We start from the raw sequence: 19,275 nt of genomic DNA, 5'->3' as shown, positions 1-19,275 counted from the left end.
CCACAAAACTTTAAAATTTACTCTCCAATACATTACCATCCAATTAATCAGCTGTAATTTCAGGATATGTGCATCATGCCCTTGCTTATGAGGAGCAATCCTGTTGCCTGTAATCAGGTTACTTTTTATGAATAAAGGCTTCTTTTATGAATAAAGGATCTTGCCCTTAAACAGAAAGAATTCAAGATTCATGCAGTCTGAATTAAAAAGTTAAGTAGTGACAGTACAATTTGCAACTTCATTTCACATAATTTGTCATCAGATGACTTTTCTTTCCACAGTCCACATTAGCATTGCTTACAATGAAGGTGTATAACAATTTATGATTTAAAAACAAGACTTTTTAAAAATACAAGGAAGAGTCTCCCTACCCACTGCCTACAGAAATTTATGTAAATAAGAGTCACCCACTATTTTTAGGCAGAATTTATTATCAATTTGTTAAACTTCTATTAAGAGTCATACATAAATATAGGTGAAATATATTAAAAAATCAGAATTGTATTTCTGTGAATATCCCAGATTCACTACAGCCAAACACTACTTTTCCTACAACACTGCTTCCTAAGTAGTAAGCAATTTCAGATGGTAAAGCTGAACTGGGGATTATCTTTATACAGCAAGATCTTGGCAGCATGACAGAAAAAATTAAAGGAGCCTGCTGATCAGTTAAAATACTACAGCTCCAAGTATGTTTGGATGACCGCCAAAGTCTTGGAATTGTTTTGCCATGAAATCTACTTTAAGACAGGAAGAACAGGAAAGTTTTCAGTCTGGAAGAGGCTTCATGATGAAAAGCCTGTAAATCAAGCCCATTATTCACATCCAATCAAGCCTACCCCTCCCTGCTCCTTGCTGTCCTCTCCATCCCCAGCATAGGAATGTCCCTGCATACAAGTGCACTCCACACATCACTTACACTCCACACCTTTTACATGCTCTTGGACTTTATTTTTTATAAAACTGCTCAATATTGAATTCAAAATTATACTTTGCCATTTGAGCAACCTATGCTTCTCTCACAAACTACAGGTCACAGAGATGACTGCCATTTAAATTAAATTATTTGCCAGTATTAGATGTAATTTAAACTTCCTGGCTCCTAAAGACAGGGTATTTGTTTCAGGTGTTTCCTCTGCCTGCCTGCACTGCAGCCTTTCAATCATCACATACTCTTATCTGAGACATAGGTGTCTGTACAGTCAGTGCAGCACAGATACTTATTTAAAATCCAGGTGACATGTAGAACTCTACTACTCTTGTGGCTATAGCACAGGGAGCTCTCCAGGGCTGCTGCTCTTGTTGAAGTACTGTGGTCATGCTCTCACTAAAGTCAGCAAGAACACAGTCCAGGATCCAATCCTGAAAATCACAGACAATTAAAAAAGCACAGCCTGCACAGCTGTAAAACACTCCCTGAAAAATATTTAGCCATCTTGGTTCCTGGGACACACAAGGAGACTCCTCCATTCCTACCCAGGCCTGCATGTAGCTGGGCATCTGCCTTTGTGCCCAGCAAGACTGGAGAAGCAGCCCGAGCAGCTGCAAGAACACTTGCCCTGCACTGATCTTATATTTGTTTCCATAAAGAGTATTCAAAAGGTTTTCGTAAGACCAGCTTGTCACCACCCTAGATATTAGTCTGTATAGATATTCTAGTGGTTTCACAACAAGAAATTTACTTTCACAACTCCTGCTATTCAATTAAAAATTATCTCCTATCAGATGGCAGAAGCCTTCAAGTTTGCTAACTCAAATTTCTCTGAGAAATTGTGGAAGTTAACACTGTGCTGGCAGGTTTTGGGCTAGCTCAGATCACCTCGGTCACATTGGCGTCAGAGAATGGAGGTTATGGACTCCATATCAACTGTTCCAGTGCACTGGATGAAAATGCAGCTGTCTTCAGAAATTTGAAAATTTCTGTCTTCAGCTGATCTGTGCTCTGCTGTTCCTGGCACAGCAGCTTTAGTCTGCTTGAACCACACTGCACCGGTGTGCATGCCTTCATCACAGCCTGTGGAAAGCCATAGTCACTGACACAGGGCGCTGCCACCAGGGCTGTTATCTGATTTGAATACAAATCTGATCAAGTCTGTCTGTCTCACACACACCCTTTCCCTTTCTGCCTCCCACAGAACCACCAACAATGTGAACTGAATCTTAAGTCTGAATTTCAAGTAAGCCACTCTTTCCTCAACTCCTCACAAGTGTTCTAATACCTATTTGTTCTAAAAAATGTACTTAATTGAAAGATTTCTTAGTGTAACTTACATGACCAAAATACAGCTTTTAGACCAACAGATGTAAAGCAAATAATTTCAAATTAACATGGAGAGACCATTTGCCTTTAAGTTCTCTTGTTCCAAGATTGGAAGCTCTGAAAATTGATAGGGAACACGGCAGTTTTGCTCACCAAAGCTTAAACATGACAGAGATATTTATGCATTGCATTGAAGCCTTTTGTTTGTGCCAGTCTGTACTTAGCAACTCATGGGCAATTTCATAATTACAGTTTTACCCAGCTGTCTCTTGGATCACTTGCAGCTACTACAGAAACACTGAAGTGATCACGCAGGCCCTCATGGCTTTTGAGTACTGAAGTGTGGGAACCCAGGGCAACTCACACTGAAGAGAGTCCATGACAACTCCAAATGTAGTTACTTAACAGCAACTGAGGATCTGCTTGTCAAGTCATGGCAGTCAAAGTCTGACAACCTTGGTTCTCAGAAGCTGTTTACAGCTGTCAGCTCTTGGATCTCACCTTGTCCTCTCAGCCATCAGTAAGAGGAGAGTCTGCAGGAAGGAGAAGACAGCTCTAAAAGAGCTGGATGAGGAACAAGTTATGCCTCCAAGACCTGAAGCCCCTCAGTGATCCTTCTCCTGCTACCCAGGCAAGGTACTCTTACCTACAGCTAGCCCTGATCTCATAGAACAATCTTACCAGTTTTGAGGAGACTTCTTGATACAACCCTCTGGCATATTTCTTATTTGGCTATGTGTTTTATCTAGAAGCCATTTTCTCTTGTTACAGAATCATCAGAATCCATGGATCTTATGCATATACATCCTATACTCCATCCAGGTAATGAAATCCATTGTGTAGATTTTTCAAATTCTTCTGCCTTCAGCTCCAGGTAAGGAGTGAAATGGGTGGGGTGGTGACATGACTCCGTAGTCTAGAAGAGCTCAGCTACCATGGGATGCCCGACTCTCCTGATTCACTCTGCATTAGGGTGGCACAGGTTTATCAATGGATGGCAGGGACCAATTAATGGTAGACAAAATGAAGCATGGACCACTTCCAAAGACATTAACACTGTTATAGTAGATGAAATTGCACACTGTTATAGTAGATGAAATTGCCTCTATTCCTGATCTATTGCTGTAATGAAATTTGTTTACATTGTCCTGAAATTTGTGTTGAGAGGGATTCTTTTTGTTGCAAAAAGAATGCTAAATTTCTGAAGATGGTAAGTTGTTGAAAACCCGTATGTTACACAGGGAGATAAGTTTTTATATTGTGTTGCATACCTCCTAGGATTATTTTATTTATGAAGATATTTTACTGCTTCAAGAAAACATGTATTTCATTTAAATGCTTTGACTGTCTTTTGAAACATGCAGAATAAGGCATTGCAAACAATCTCAAATGCAATGCCTCTCAAAGCATGGTTTATTTCCTCTGCTAACTAAGGTTGTAATGGATTTTCTGCCAGCTTAGGTCTGTAGTCTATTACACCAAAGTAACGGTGCTGAAGTCCACTGTTGCAAGTCCAAAGGTTTCTGTTTCCTTCTTCTATGTAGCCAGAGATTTGACTTTGCTCTGGCGGCCCCGTTGTACCAATCTTGCAGGGTCAGATATGCATGCTCAGCACTTCTCAGCAGTCTAGGCAAAGTTGAACCATGCTAGCTCTGAGGATGAAGCAGAATGGCACACTTTGCTCTTGCCTTTGGAGAAGTCAAAATTCAACTGAAAAGTGGTGGAAAAAGGGTTCTGACAGGACTGCCTCAGAGAAGTTCATGGTACTGGGGCTAAGTGAGCTCCCTGATCGCAGAACAGGAGGCCACAGTCTAGTTCAGCTCTTTACAGACATTAATGCCTGCAGTATTCAGCTTTTGTTTGTTCCACACCCCATCACATTCAAAATATATACATATGGTACTGCTGACCTGGGGAGAAGAGGGAAGTGGAAAACTACTTGGTGTGTTATTTCCACCCCAACTCCTTTGTCAGGACATCATTTTTCCACTTATGTCTGTCTACTCTTGGGCAACTGTTAACTTTGCTTGCAGCTAATGCCAGGTTTAGATGCTACCAAGTAGTTTAACATACTATGAAGACAGAAAAATTCAGGTATGACCTTGAGACTCAGGGTTATCTCAGAACTCCTGACTGAGAGTGCCAGGTTTCCCCTACTCTAAATTCAAGTAACAAGCAAGTTTTCCTTTGCAGGTTACTGTGCTCATACTACCTAACAGTGATGAGGTAGTCCCTTGGACTGGTATCACAGTCCACAGAAGTACCCTGTATTTTGTCTGACCTTCAAAAGGGGTCATGTTCCCTGATTCATTCATTAGTGTGTAGTTGGTTGGGTGTGACATTAATGTTATGCTTACATGTATTTGTACTCACCATTCTCAGAGCATTTTGACAGAGTATGGTGCAGACATGTCATTGTATGAAAACTGAAAGTTTGTCTGCACTAAGAATTCAAATTAGACTACAATAGTTTTCAAATTGGTTTAATTTGACAAATCTGTACAACCCTCCTATGAGTATACAACTAAAAGTTTAAGAACACTTAGGCTGGCATCACATACACTGACAGCAGAGTATTTGCTCAGAGGAAGAGCTGTTGTTGAGCTGTTATGTATTTGCAGATACTATTTTATTAAATCAGATTTCAAGAAAAATTGAGTAAGAGAAGGGCAAGGGAGCACTGGCTATTATCATTCTCTGCATCTTTCTTGCATGGAATGGTTATATGAGTATTCTTGCAAAACTAATTCTAATTCACTGCATGATCTTATTTTGTTTAGTTTAGTTCCAAAGGAAGCTGACAGTAACATACCAGTGTATGTGTTCTCAACACTAGGGCTCTCTTACATGTCACCATAGATATGCTTTATCCCACAACTAGCATCTAGATTCTTATTTTATTCCCCAAACAATCAAAAGAGAATAGTTTCAGAGAGACAAAGAGAAAATATCTGTTCTGTTTATGATTCAAAATGCACAGGAAAAAAACTTAAGAGTAAGTAAAGCTATCACATGAATTGTGAGGTCAATGGAAGCCAGCCATTGTTTTGTTTGCAGTTAAAGTTCAAAGTGATCCCAAATTACACCAAAACCCCATCCACTTTGGCTGAAAGACATCACTGTAATTGAAAACAAGTCAAGAAAGGCATGCTTAATCAAACTCAAGGCTTCTGCCTTCAAGCACTACAGATAGACTTACAAAGACAAATATATCCTGGCCTGGCAATCCAGTACAGTATCTACTTTTTCTCATCCTTCTCATCTTTGATCAAACCCAAGAAAGGGAGGAGAACAGACTTAAGGAGGTGGGTAGTTCCTGCTGTATTGCTGCTGCTTGCAATTTCCACTATCTCTATAATTCTCATGCAACCCTGTACAGTCTCTTCTCTGTCATGTTATTACCTGAATTTCATCTAGCTCTTTTCCATCAGCCTTCTATTCAAGACTTTTCTTCCTCTGTTTTCTCAATTTGTCACATTCATCCACAGTAATTCCATTTTCTTCTCAAGGAACTATTCTATCCCTCAGTTGTATGTTTTATCATCACAACTTCATGCAATTCACAGCCCTTTTTACTTCCATTTAAAAGAAGGGTCTTGAATTAAGATGTTTTTGCAAACAAATCACCTCCATTTCCTCATTTAATGTTTAGCTGTTCTTTGGTCTCCAGCTCCCTAAGCTTTTCCCTAAGACACTCCATCTTGTGAGATGTGGTTTGCAAGGAATTGTTATACTATTGCCCTTCCTTCTTGGTTTCACCTTCTCTTAACTATTAACACAGTATTATTTCTCACCATTCCATATCCTATTCTATGTTTTATCCCCATTTTCATCCATTGCAACTTCTCCTACTACTTCATCAACACCTGTCACCTGGATTGATATTATAGCTCATCTCCGAGAGAAGTCCTGTAGGAAGGATGGTCTCTTTTATCACAACAGTGTTCTGTCCTCTTCCAGTAGCACCATTCCCTCGTTACAGTTTGGCTCCTTCCTCTAACATTATGCCCTCCCACCAGTTCTGTTTGCAGAAGTTGCTGCTGGTTTAATCTACGGAAAAATGGACCATATTAATTTTCCCACAACTTCTTTTATCCTTTCATATCACCAGATTAGAATTTTTCATGTTCACAGGGCCTGATCTTGCTTTCAACCTAGGACAACAAATGCCACTGCTACTACAACAAAGCAAAACAAACAAAAGACTCCAACATTCCCACCACAGCCACCACCCCCCCCCAAAACAAACAAACAAACAAAAAACAAACCCAAAAAACCCCAAAGAAACCAAGCAGACAAAATCTGCCAGCCAGAGCTTATTTCATAAGCAAGAGAGTATAAAGAGCATTCAGTTCCTGAACAGAATACCTCAGCATCCTTTCTGAGCAAGCATCAGTGCTTCCCTCAAAATAATCCAGAGGTGAACCATTAGCTACAAATGCAATTCTTCTCCAGAGTTCTTCATTGGGCAAGTAAGCAGTTCTAAGAAGAGCCTCAAATTCTACCTGCTCCCAGTACTGGGGCCCAATATATCAACTGGGAATCATATTCCTGGGCTTACTTCCAACACCTTCTTGGCAGAGGACCAGCTGCTCCCCTACATCCTTAAAAGCATTTTCTCCCTATTACACCACTCTTTAACTCCTCGGTGCACTGGTAATCCCATCTGAGAGATGGATGTAGCTCACACCTGTGCCCATCCCCTCCCCTCTCCCTAGACCTAACCTGCCATTCTTCCCTCCCAGCTATTGATATCTGCCCTTAGTCATTGCCTTCCCGAAGTGCTTCCATGATTTCCTTCCATCTTAATGCTTTTTAAAAGCCCTATTTCACTAAGAAGGCCATCAGAAAGACCATTAGAAGAGATCTGCTGTCATCGTCTATCAGACTGTACTGCAGCTTCTCCTCCTATCCTGCCAAAATACCTTTAGACTTTAACCCAAACTAAGCTCCTCAGGGTAGGCTTGACACAGGCTCAGCTCCTCAGGTTGTTTTGCTCAGAATCTATTACTACTCAGTCCAAAAGCAATCTTCTATGCTCTGGCAATTAATAACAATTCAGACATCTATGGCAGAACATTTCCATGCTTGACAACTTTATTTAAGGAGCTATTTCCCTTGTATTTTGTTTTCAAGTATCTGTTTTACTCATCTGTCTCACTGGTCCTCAGGCAAAGTGGAGGAAAAGGAGGACACTGCACAGAAATCTCAAGATGAATAAGCAGAATGGCAGTGTTCCTTGGAAGACAACTGCCTTCATGCTGAAAATAATTGTGTCTGAACAATTATTGTTTTAATCCCTGGCCCAGTACACAGAGATTTCAAACCCATGATCTGTAGGTCACTGTGTTTTTCCCTGCAGCTCAAAACTAGTTATAAATTTTTATCAATATCAACAGTTTCAGTCTTCCATCTCACCATTTACTCACCACTGTATTTTATTTTTTCCTTTTGACATTTTCAGTACAAAAGTTCAGCCTGTCATTTCAAGTTGCTCTTTCAATCCATATTTAATTTTAAAATAAATAGAAAACAAAAAGGAACATTTTTTTGTTGGTTTGTTTGTTTTTCTGAACTGGTGGAGATTTGTGGGATGTTTCAGGGAAAAGAAAAAAGAAAGAAGAGGGGGAAAATTACTTCTTTGTCTCCACTTTTTTCCCATTTTTACCAACCCAAATATTGTTATTAGTAGAACTGTAATTTGCAAGCAACTGCCTTATCTGGATAGTATATTATCTTCTCCCAATTTCCAGTGTTGAAAAAAGGTCACATTTTAATGTAATTTTCCATGAACATTCCTGATGCTATTGCAACAAGAATGCTACTGCAGATAACTGAATGGCCCTCTACCTCTTCAGCACACCTTGGTGGCAGAGTGCTCCCTCAAAGCACACCTTGGCCTTTTTGCCCAAGAACTGTTTCTGCACAGAGCAGATTTCTTGGGGAACGTCCCTGAAAACCCTATGGCCACATCTCTATGATCTGTGTGTGCTGCAGCCAAGATATTCCAGATGCCCTTCCCATGATCATCCATCAACTCCAGTAGAGTTTCTGTGAGCCAACAAGGTCAGATCTATGAACCTTGGCATGGATGCAAGCTGTACTTTAAACACACCAAGCAGCAAAGGACATCTAAGGTGCATCCTGACCTTGTAGATCACATTACATCTGCACAGCTAGGCTGAGCTGGGTTCCTTCCCCAGGGTCATCAGCACCATGGTGACCCTGGGGCAAGAGGCAGCTTCCCACATTGGAGGCTGACTGTATGACCTCTGCACCTTCTGAGGCTCCAGCAGACTGGGTTTCCTGGAGTCTGGACTCTCCACACACCCAGCCCCCGTGCCTGTTGCTTACCTCTGTCTGACTTGCAACACTGCTTTTTCCACAGCATTTCATCAGCCTGTTGTAGCAATTTGGGCCCATGCTTGCTTTCAGGCTGTCTTTGCCAACCCTGTTGTGACACTGCATGTTGGAGAAACATGCACAATTCCAACTGCAAAACTATTTAAAATGGTCATCCCTGCAGTTCCTTCAGCAGCAAAGACTGGACAATAACGTAGAGGAGAATGTAGTATTTTGCCAAGTTATAAGCATATGTGTTTGCACATATTATGCATTATGTGTTATGTATTTGCTGTGAATACCTGACCTTTTTGCTCGGCGTGCAAGGTAGGTAGAACAGAGGCAACTACAGTTGTTAGGGAAAAGTTAAGTAGGTAAAAGGTTAAAATAATGTCACTGGCTTGGGCTTCCCGAAAGAATGCAACCAGTTATCTGAGATCAGAGTTAACCATTCACATATGCTGAGGTGCCCTGAGGGGACAAAATAGGATCAAACTGCTCCCATTGGTATAGAGAATTAGAATTCATTAAGGAGAAGATCACTGAGGCAAGAGATAACCTGATAAAGAAGGGAGGAGGTTACAAAAGGCTGATTCATTTTCACAATGATTGTACAACCTGCACAGTATGCCCATCAAGTGATTCCAAATTAAAAAAAAACAAATAACAAACAAAAGCCCTTCAGGCTCCCAAAACACAGTGAGCACAGTTTTTAATGAGATAAACTCAAAGAAAGACATTCATAATCTTGCATATTAATATTCACATCTGTGCATTTCAACATGCTAATTCACCTATGCTTTTCGCTGTTGGCCCAGAGCCCAATAAACATGATGATCTATGCCATATTTTATAGGTGGAGCTGTATACCTTAAGACTAACCAGATTAGACTGGATTTGCACAACCTGGCCAAAGACTGAAGGAGCCCCTGCACAACTATTTGGCAGTCAAAGCCACTCTTTGGTCCCACTCAAATACTTCTAAGAGCCTTTTTCCCAAGTCACAAAATGTTCTCAATGTATTGGTGATGAAAGCTGTGCACGTTGCATCACTTGATACAATTTTAGATCAATTATCCTTTTGAAATACTTCATACATGTCTACTGCTTGTAAAGATTATTTGTCTTCTATTATTTGTAAAAGCTCTGTAAACAATGCTGCCATTCCATATAAAAGATTCACACTTTTGCAGAGAGAATGCAAGCAGAGGGGCTCCAAAGCTGTTTTAGCACCATACCATAATAGCACTTTTAAATTACTTTTTTCTTACACACATTTAAGGTTTACAAATACCCATTTGTTTTAAAAATACTTTATTACATTTAAAGACTTATTAGTAAAAATTTCACCTTAAGATGTTTCTATTTCATCTGAAATGCAAAGTGCAGACAGACTCAATCAAGCAATGATTCAGCTGAAACTCCTAGTCTCAGTGACAGTTTCTTGAGTAACAGAAGAGGATTAAGTACCTAGCTTAAAAGCTACTTTCAAATCAAGTAAACAAACTGATCTGAGGTTCACCACACCTTTCTCTACCAAGAAGTCTCTAGCTGAAAGGCATAATGGAAAAGAAACACCTGTCAGAAACACCACTATTCAGTGGCAATACTTGTAGGCATCCCACCTCAAGTAATTCCTAAGATGTTACATTTACACTACATTTTAGGTTAGTACTTTTTCCTATCAGACCCACAAAATGGAAAAAACTATCTGAAGCATAAGAGAAACAGAATAAGGAAGTATGATTGCCAGGTGGACCAATATTATTTTTCAATGCTGACTTATCAAAACAATCCAGCTTTGCTCCTTGGGGTTCTCCTGAATAAAATATGCTGTCCCACTAGAAACATCTACCATTCCATCAAGATCTTCTGGGGCTGGTCAGGTCACCTTGTTACCAAACAAAATACATCATTCCGGCCACACCTCCACCATGGCTCAATTCCTCTTAAGCCATCACACGTCTTGTCTTTTCTCCAGTCCTCACTGAGCTGTCCATCATATCCATGTGCAGAGTGGGAGGGTAACAGCAAGTCATGCTTGCGGGGAAACAGAGCTTTACAAAACTGCTGTGAAATTAGTCCTAGTGCTGCACAGGTAGAGTTCAGATACCAAAAGACAGATCTCCATCAGGGTCACAACTCTCAGGGTATACTGAACTCAGGAAAAAAAACCAGGAGAATCACCTTGGAGAAGACAACCTATGTTTTACCCACAAGCCCTGAGTCTCAACAAGAAGGAAAACAATCAGAAATCAGCCTAATTTCTAGTCACAGGCAGCTCAGAACTACTTTGCAGGAGCTTCCAGCTAACCAACGAAAATTGAGTAAACTGTGAAACATTGTAAAAGAGAATGAAGAGAAAGGTGCTTCATAAAGGCATGCCATGAGACATGTAAGCAGTATACAGCACCAAAAGAAAGGGGAAGCAGCAAGCAGATCTGTGCCTAAGAAGTTTGGTGAACTTCTAACAAGAGACAAAATGAATACTTGGGACAAGAAGTGTTTAGCAAAATAGTACAGGGAGACTCAGAATTAACTTGGAACAAAGCAAAGAGAATTTGCTGGCCAAAGAAAGGCACAGCCATCACACTGACCTATGGCAGTGCTCTGATACTTTGAGTACAGATGAGAATCTGAAGCAGCAGATGAAAGCACATGAATAAGAGCCATGAAGGACAGCAGTGCCAAAGTCCACATGAAATCAAAGAATACTCTGGAAAGATGTCCAGTGCTGAAGTTTTTGTTATACTTCATCATAGAATCACACAATGGCTGCAGTTAGGAGGGATCTCTGGAGAACATTTAGTCCAACCCCTTTGCCAATGCAGGTTCACTCAGAGTAGGCTGCACAGGATCACATCCATGTGGACTTTAAGTATGTCTAGAGGAGATATATGTCAGCATTGCTCTGCTGTTATCATGCCAAGCTGTTACTGAAAGGGTCTCCCTCTTCCCCTGCTCCTTTGAAAAACATTGACTTTTTTAATCCACAAATGGATGATTTATGATTTTGACTGCCAAATCGTAAAACATGCAGAACCAAAGACTGGTGAAGGGAAAAATCTGGAGCAGAGCTGACATGTCAGTCCAAGTCAAACACACATTGTTTGGTCTCTCATGGACTGTGAACTTGCAGCTGTGTCACGGACCAGAACCTGAAGAAAACTATCAAATGTCCTAGCATGGGATAGCCAGACCAGTATTTTTGTGACCTTATTGCGGATCTAAAGAAGAACCCTCAGATTTAACCCAGGATCCATTTGAAGGAACCAGAAAGATAATTCCTTGCATTAGAAAAAGATGAACGACAACTGTGAAGAACTTACAAAACCTCAAATGTCTCATCTAGAAATGACATTAATGGTGCTGCAGAAGCAAACATGCCCAACAGAGAAAACAAAACAAAACTGTGGGGAAAAGCTCCCAAGGGAAAGCAGGTATGGGTGCATTGGTGGCAGAAGGAAGGTAACCACTGTCTCCTGTGTGCCTGGCAAGAGTAATCATCAGGCTACAGTGCAGAAGTACCTCAACTCTGGGTACTGTTTGAGGGATGTATGATATCTCAAGCATTGCACAGGACACCCCTGTGATTAACTGAAGGGTCAGGTCTCCATTTCTCCAGTGGGATACCTGGGATGAAGCTCAAGGCTCATTTCCAAATGCAGCTCACAAATGCCAAAAAGGTCAGATAGAAAAACCACTAATTTCTACCAAAACCACAAAAATTAGGTCAAATATCAAATCCACAGTTTAATCTAAACCTAGTATTGCTGCAATAAAACTTTATCTGTTGGAAGAGCTTTACTCAGTCTGTGGGAGATGCCCTGGATTGTTTGCCAATCTTCACAGATGTTTAGAGGTCAAATTGTATCACCTTTCATGTATGTTGTTTTCCCAGAACCAGAGGAAAACAACATCCCCTTAGCAAGAGCTTATTTAGGTATTTGACTGTTTGCTTATCGGGTTAAGCCTTCCATTGACAAACCTTTCACACTGATTGAAGAGTACAAATTCCACTGGAAAAGAAGCAGTCTTAAATACATTCTTATTTAGCAAAATACTTAAGTACCTGAGCTTATCTGGCCCTTTAAATTTTGAAAAATCTTAAACGTCTTGACAACACATCTTATTGATACTGAATACCAGAAATTTGCCTTCAGCAAGTTTGTTACAAAACCTGCTTCTGTGCTTCTGGAAACTAAAATTTACACTGCTAAATAAAACCCCCAAAATCCCAAAATGGTATTGGAAAATGAAATTCTCAGAAAAAGAGGGAAAACTGTCTGATCTGAAATGTACAACTTCTGCTATCACAGCAGCTGCTGCTAATGCTCAGTGATTAGGGTGAAATGTAATAAGGATTACAAATGGAAAATAGCTTATTAAGCAATTTATTTCTCCCTTTTACCAGGGCTGGAAAATTCCCTACAGTGCTCCCCTGAGCTTTCTGCCCAGGACGTTTAAAGATTACTGCTAATGCAACATTGAAAGATTATGCCTTTTTATAATAGATCAAATCAAGAAAATTAGTCTGGTTTACTTTCTAAATTTTCTTTTAATGTCGTCCTCCTTCTCCCTTTAACTCTTTTGCTTGAGATCACAATTTATCACTTTGATAACACAACAGTGGCACATAAAAAAGTGCTTTGAATGAAAAAGAAGGTGTGCCCCAACTTCTGGTAAGGAGAGTCTGTACAAAAACTATGAATGAAAGATGCTTTCTTTTATTTTTTTCCCCTAAGTTTTTTTCTATAGGTTTTGCTAGTGCTAGTTGTGGGCTCCCTGCACCATGTCCTGTGCATGGGATACATTCTGAGTCTTTTCATTTTTTTACAGATCTTTCTTCTCCTGGCACCCATCTGGTAATTGCTTGTGCTTGAACATCAGCATTACAAGACATTTTGCAGCTCAAGTGCTCTTTTATGTATTCTATATTTGGAAATAAAGAAATATCTCTCTCTCCTAACAAAACAGATCTCCAAAACCCATTTAAGAGTTGTTTTAACAGTGAGGTTAAAGACTAGAGCAGATTGACAGCTGCCTGGAAAGGTTTGCTCAAATGTAACACTAATGGAAATCCACAGAGTTCAGAAGCAATACAGCAGAGGTGAATTAAATCTTTTGATTCCACATGCATCTGAAAAGACATTACCTGCCTTAAAAAATGTCTTCTTCTGCCTTAAGAAAGAAATTGTATTTTTCATGGAAATAGATATTCAGTGTCAAAATCAGTAGTATCATTACCACAGAAAGTATGTATTGACACTTCAGTGTTTTAAGTCCATGCTTAGAAAATTAACAAGATGAACATGCAAGTTTAAATAAAAACATTAAGTATGCTGAAACTGTTAACAAATGAAAATAGAAGTTTCCAGTGCCATCAGAGACATAATTTAATTCCCTCTGGTGTTAATGGAATTACTCCACTAGTTTCACATGGACTGTTTTGTAGTTAAAAGGCCCAATAGCAATGAAATAAAATTACTTTTGGTCTGAAAGAGAACACCCAAGATTAAGAGTGGCATAGCCCCTTTCCTCCTTCTGCTCATTGCCCTGCACTGTGCAGTCAGTGCCTGCAGTACCAGCTGCTGAGCCTCAACACTCTCTGCAGAGAACTGAGAAGCACCCAGGCAACCCTGCTAAGTGGAGAAGATGTAAAATAATAATATAACAATATCACAAATATCATTGCCATGACGGGGGTGATTTCCAAGAGCTCCTCCACAACAGAATGGGAGTGGTTTGAGATGCAAGCAGTAGTAAGGCCAGCTCATATGAAAATAACAAGAAATAAGAAAGACCAGAAAATGTGCCTAAAGGCTCCAGTGCTGACACCAGTAGCAGAATGACTTGGTCAGTGTAAGTAGTCTACACATATGGTATAATTTGTGTTTACCATATAAAAAGGAAATATCTATAAGCCAAGGCTAGGTGAGGATCCAAGTCACAGGATGGGATTCAGGCAACAGCAATGCAGAGACTTACAAAACTGTGGATAAAAATCATTGCTTAATAAAAATAGCACCTTTGTACTTTAGAATTAAAGCACCCTGTTCCAGGTGCCATCAGGCACAATTGTGTCCATCCAGCGTCTCATATACATTCTTGACCAACTTCTCCTGTCCCCCATTACTGCCACAATGGTCAAGAGGAGCGCTCATACTTCTTACCTTGGTGGGAATCTAAAATTAATACTAAAACAGCCCCTTAGTGTTCATCAGTCTATTAGTTCATCAACATATTTCTTGACAGTCTCCTTCCCATCCTGCAGAGCAATCTCATCTGGTTAATATGACAGTTAAAATAAAAACGCTTTTTAAAAATATGGAATTATCCTAATTTCACCTCTAGATTCATTACTTCTTTTAGCTTTCAAGCCAGTTTGAAGGTTTATGAAAACAATTTCTGATTCATGCCACAGATATATCTCACAAAGGTAGACCATATCAACATCACTTCACATGCCCTTTTTGATTTTAGGTAAATATGTTTAGTTTAGCAGTATGAAGAACAGAATTAAAGCCACAAGTGGTGCTTGTGTTTTATACAACAAATGCACTAAAATGCATCTCTTGAAGTGCTGTGTGTGCTGCTTGACAGTGCTCTTCACTGCACATTTGCTCTTGAGTACCATCATAGAAAGACAGCCATTTTTTTCCTGTAATTATTTAAAACCAAATTCTTTCAGACAGATACAGCATAACATACCCTACATAAAAACAACTTGCATAGTTGCTGAATTAATAACGTCTTTCTATGAGATTATCTTTGGACAACCTTCATCTCAAATTGACAAACAAATACATGTTTCCTATAGTTTTTTGATTACAGGTCTAACACAAACAGGTAGGCTGTGGCTTTCACCTCCACAAAAACACTAGTAAGAGGAAATAGCAATATGCAGAACACTGGCCACACATAAGCAGATGGATAGTGGAGGAAGGGATTCCAAACCACAAAAGAGAGAAAAAAAAGTAATGAAAGATGACAGAAAAATTCTGGGAAAATAATCTTTATGAGAAACTCAATGATCTCTCCTCCCAGTCTAACTCCTACCCTTATCCAACTGCCACTGAGTATCCTACGTACATGTCAGTGGTGCTAAATGTTATTCATTCCATCAATATAAAATGATTGTCAAAATTCTTCTGGATGCCTCATTAATAAAAGGCTGTATTTCCTTCCTGCTGATCTGCAGTGTTTTGGTAGTTTCCTGAGACTGGGGCTTTGTACTAAGAGAACCTGAGCAGCAGTTAGCATGGCCGAGTCCACCATTTGCATACAAGCAGCTTTATGCAGGCCTGAGCAAGAGACACCAGAGAAAACTTCCAGTGTTTAAACACCAGCTTCTCCCCCAGCTTTAATTTTTGTATTTCATCATCCTCCTCCCTTGTTATTCAGTCAGCTGAGCAGTGCAGTGGGGTAGGCTGCTGGCAGCTTCTCTGGGCCTCCCTTGTGCAACCCAGCCCAGCCCCATAAGTCAGATCTGCTGTGGCAGGACTCCGTCCCCACAAGAGTTTTTTCACATGGGATTGCCAGTTATCAAACTAGACAGATAGAATAGCTTGTGACAATTCATGTGCAGGAATTAAAGTCAATTATTATTACTTGCTAATATGTATAGGGTTCTCTCTTCCCAGCAGGTGCATGTTGGCAACCAGGAGAAGGTTAGAGGGAAGACCATCTGAGGACAGCCTGAAGAAAGATAGGACTCTGCAGACCACCATCTCCAAAGTGGGAATACCAGTTATAACAGTGGAGAAAGCTACTGAGATGCTGTTCCCTGGGATTAATTATTTTTCTTCTTCTACTATGTGACTTTAGGTGACAGCACATATTCTGGCTGGTGACTAGTCACTAGTGGGGTTCCAGAGGGCTCCATTTTAGGGCCTGCTCTCTTCGATATCTTCATAAACAACTTGAATACAAGATTGAAAGGTAGTCTAAATTTGCTGATAATACTAAACTGGGGAGCTGTTGACTCTCTCAAAGGCAGAGAGGACCTGCAGAGAGACCTCAACCAATTAGAGAGCTGGGAAACCACCAAGTGCATGAAGTTCAACAGAGAAAAGTGCTGGATTCTGCACCCGGAACAGGGAAACCCTGAAGATACAGACTGGGGAATGAGAATGCTGGAAAGCAGTGCCATGGACCTGGGGGTGCTGGTTGATGACAAGTTGAACATGAATCAGCAGTGAATCAGCAGTGCCCTGGCACCCAGGAGGGACAATCCTGTCCTGGGGTGCATCAGGCACAGCATCAGCAGTTGGGCAAGAGAGGGATTGTCCCACTCTGCTCTGCACTGGAGTGACCTCACCAAGTGCTGGGGGCAGTTCTGAGCACCACAAATATAAAGCTGTTAGGGAGCATCCAAGGGAGGGCAAGGAAGATAGTGAAGGACCTTGAAGGGAAGCTGTATGAGAAATAGCTGAGGTCTGTTCATCCTGGAGAAGAAGAGACTGAGGAGAGACCTCATTGTGGTCTCAACATCCTCAAGAGGGGAAGAGGAGGAGCAGGCAGTGATGTCTTCTCTGTGGTGACCAGTGGCAGGACCCGAGGGAATGGCCTGAAGCTGTGTCAGGGGAGGTTTAGGTTGGATATGAGAAAAATGGTCTTCACCCAGAGGGTGTTTGGGCACTGGAACAGGCTTCCCAGGGATGTGGTCACAGCAGCAAACCTGACAGAGTTCAAGAAGTGTTTGGACCAGCACTCTCAGTGCCTCTCAAGAGGCACCTGATATGACTCCTGCAGTGTCCTGTGCAATATCAGGAGCTGGACTCGATCTTTGTGGGTCCCTTCAAACTCAGGATATTCTGTGCTTCTGTGCTGTAATATGTTAGTCAGGTAAGTTTGACTTGTATGCCAAACATCTGCGATTGCCTCCCCAGAAACATGTGGGATGTGCTCCAGCAGCAGCATAGTCTATTGCTTCATTGAACTGCTGTTTATAAAGTTTTCAAAGATTTGGGACCATCCTCCTATGGACTTCCTGGTTGTTTTCATAGCATGCTTACTTCAGGCTGACTGATGCAATGAACCATATGAGATGATCAGGATTTTCACATTTCAAATGCTGAATTCCTAATGATATTTAAGAGGTTTCTCTGTATCTAGTATCAAAAGGCAGTGCTGTGGGCTGATTTTAGTGGAAATCAAGTCTTTCCAGATTCCTGGCTTTTGCTGGAATCAGTATGACTCTGATAAGAGTGGGAAAAACCCCTAGCAGGTTTCTTCTGCACAGATGTATGCAGCATCAGGGGAAAGAGTTTTTCAGGAGACCAGGGGAAAAAAAAACAGACTGACTCAGGTTTAGCCAGTTTTTAGAGAACCTGAAGCCACCCTAAAAAGTTTCTGGTTTACCTCACTACCTGGAAAAATCTGCTCTGTTAGCAAAGTGCTAACAGAGACCTTTGTTCACCTTTTTGAATGGCCCAACTACCAGCTTAGAGGATACGAGACTTTCCTACCTCTGCAGTTTTCAGCCATAAATGGTGTTATCTTCAGAGGTATCTAGGACACATTGAAAACCGTAGGAATTGAGAGGATGCTGTTTTGGAAAGTACCATATTGCAGCAGACAAACTTCATCTTCCCATAGAGGTGAAGATAGAGCATTGTTTCACATAGCAAATAATTCTGCTGACATTTTAGGTAAATTACTGGAAAAATTGGCATCTCCAGTATCAAGCTATTTTTAGGACCATTCAAGATCATTTCAAGACAAGTGATTGCTGAATTTGGAACATTCATCAAGAAACAGAGTAGCTATCAACATGGTTTATGCAGAGGTGATTCAGGATTTGAAATACGTTCTCCTCTAACACATAATTTTTTCCACACATTTTTTTTAACCTTCCCCTGCCCTCAGCTGTTGGATGAATCATTATCTTCTGACAATCTGATGTTAATTTAAGATAATTTACTTTCTATTTGCTCCAGAACTTTTCCTTATAAGTAATATAAATCTGGGCTTTGTAAATTATTCTCGTGCCTTTGTAAGGTTTCATTTTATAAAGCTTCCTTAAGGACATTTTTCTACAACTCACGATTTTTACTGTATAGGAGGCAATCTGATCAGCAGACAAAGCAAACATTTTATTACCCAAACATATCTCCAAAAATATCAGTAGATTACACAAGACACCCTGCTGATGCAGCTTTCCTCCTACATGATATGGCAGATGCCAAGAACTTTTGTAACCTTTGCCCTACATAAGTCTGAAGGATAAGTGATGAAATGAGAAGACCTGGTACCTACAGATGATGGTAAGCAGTGTTCATGGGCCTAGAAGCAAGAGGCCAAAAGGCATGGCAGAACAAATTAGCTGCACTGTACATATGCATAAGGACTCAAACCCTGGAGCAATCTGTGTGATGCTGGAGAGAACTTCAGCACATTCATTTCACTAAGTTGTGTTGGTGAAAACAAAGTCAGAGCTGTGAACCACTCAATTACTCTTGGAAGATAAAAGTAAAGGTGACTCCCTTGCCTGGTGTGTTTCATACACAGGCCAATTAGATCAACACACTTGTCACTCCGAGGATCTTGTAATTGCAGCTGCTCCACCTGCAGAGCAATCCCGCTGTCCCTAACCCACCGTTGTTGATGTTCAGCAGTGAGTGACACAGCTGGGTGTTGGACTTAATGAGACAGGGTGTTTTAAATTACTG

General features: G+C 40.6%; 1 long non-coding RNA gene across 1 annotated transcript; it reads left to right on the top strand.

Annotated features, from left to right (window-relative positions):
- Window positions 1-210: 210 nt before the first annotated feature.
- On the top strand, window positions 211-18,005 carry LOC146767575 (uncharacterized). Its single transcript, XR_014955115.1, has 3 exons — window positions 211-2,896; window positions 3,032-3,082; window positions 16,246-18,005. It is a non-coding gene; the product is annotated as an uncharacterized LOC146767575 (long non-coding RNA).
- Window positions 18,006-19,275: the final 1,270 nt, after the last annotated feature.

This window comes from Lonchura striata, chromosome 4, assembly GCF_050655825.1.
Source record: "Lonchura striata isolate lonStrDom1 chromosome 4, ASM5065582v1, whole genome shotgun sequence".
Taxonomy (NCBI): domain Eukaryota; kingdom Metazoa; phylum Chordata; class Aves; order Passeriformes; family Estrildidae; genus Lonchura; species Lonchura striata.
Note: the sequence above shows the minus strand (reverse complement) of the source record. Positions and strands in the feature narration are given on the sequence as shown.